This window comes from Eurosta solidaginis, chromosome 5 (assembly GCF_040869045.1).
Source record: "Eurosta solidaginis isolate ZX-2024a chromosome 5, ASM4086904v1, whole genome shotgun sequence".
Taxonomy (NCBI): domain Eukaryota; kingdom Metazoa; phylum Arthropoda; class Insecta; order Diptera; family Tephritidae; genus Eurosta; species Eurosta solidaginis.
In genome coordinates, this window is record NC_090323.1 from 20,558,614 (window position 1) to 20,560,119 (window position 1,506).

The window sequence follows — 1,506 nt, forward strand, 5'->3', positions numbered from 1 at the left end:
GCGATCGTGTTTCGAAAACGCGTCTTTCGCCACCCCTCTCGATATTTTTAGACTTGTATTGTTATGGCCCGGTTTATCAGTGGTTGGTTAAGCTAAGCTTAAACTAAGCTTGCTTAAACTCTAGTCAAATTTAAACTACTGAGCAGTTTTTCAGTCACAGTTTTAAGCTGGAGACATTGGTGCTTTATCGGTAACCATATCGCTAACCTTATAACAGCTAATTCGACCAACCTTATGAGAATCAATGCAATCGATTATTGGTGCCGCTAAGGTCGTAACCGTATCGTAGCCAACCAATTGGGTTTTGGTTTACCGTCGTAACGATAAACAGCTGATTCCGTTAGCGATACGGATACAGCGATACGACATACGGCACCAATGACTCCGGCTTAACGCCGCCTTTGGGGTGTGCTGTTTTGTGCGGCGACATTAGTTTTTTTATTATCTAGATAATTTGTAGATACGGCAACAGCTGGATTTTGTTTACCCAACAAACATGGAAAAAAATTCTCCGGCGAAATATATATCTAGTTCCGGAAGTGATATCCAACATCATTATTTAATTATTCCTAAACCAGATAGTTCTCGACTTGATATCCAACTTCATTCTCTAGTCACTATCCAACCTTTGAGAAATTTTGTAAAATTAAAAGTTTTCCAGTTGATCTCCAACGTCATTCATATTTTCCAACTATTATCCTAATTTCGAGAGATTTTGAGAAATGTACAGTTCTCAAATGAATATTCAACCCATTTCTCCAGTTGATATCTTACATTATATATCGAGCTGAGGTGGAGTTGAAAAAAATCTCCAAGGAGGTAGCACCAAAACAAACAGCTGTTTATTGTGAGAAATAAACACCTGGCTGATAGCAGTAATGAAGCGTAATTAATCAAGAATATATTATATAGGCGGCCCCCGTGGTGTGATGGTAGCGTGCTCCGCCTACCACACCGAAGATCCTACATCAACATCATTGAATCTTACATTTGAGTCCAGTTAGAGAACCACAAGTTGTTAATTAAATTTTTTCAACTTAAGTAATAGCATATTTTGCTTTATAAAGATTTCTCTCTTTTTCTGAGTAAATTTCATTCTCGAGTTGAGCTACTGTTTCGAAACAACTCTTGAGATTTCAGAAGTATGCCTAGTTATCAACATGAGCTCTTTGTAATTGTACTCAAGCCCAAATGCTTGTTGGGTATATTCGACGCCATTTCGAACGAACGCAAATCACCGATAGGTTAACTAGAGTTTAAATCTGGCAGATCGGCCGCTTAAGCTTAGCTTAAACTTCAGTTAAAGTAGACTGAAAAACTGCAGAATTAGTTTAAGTGTACTTTAACTGACAAACTGAGTTGAACTTGTGTTGAGAAACTGGGCCTAAGTCTGTAAACTGAAAAATCCCTCATCAAAAAATTCTAGTAAAATAAAAACGTGTGTTCGCTTTTCAACACTGATGCAACATACAAATGCCGTAGCAAAACAAAAATAAAGCAGTTGTC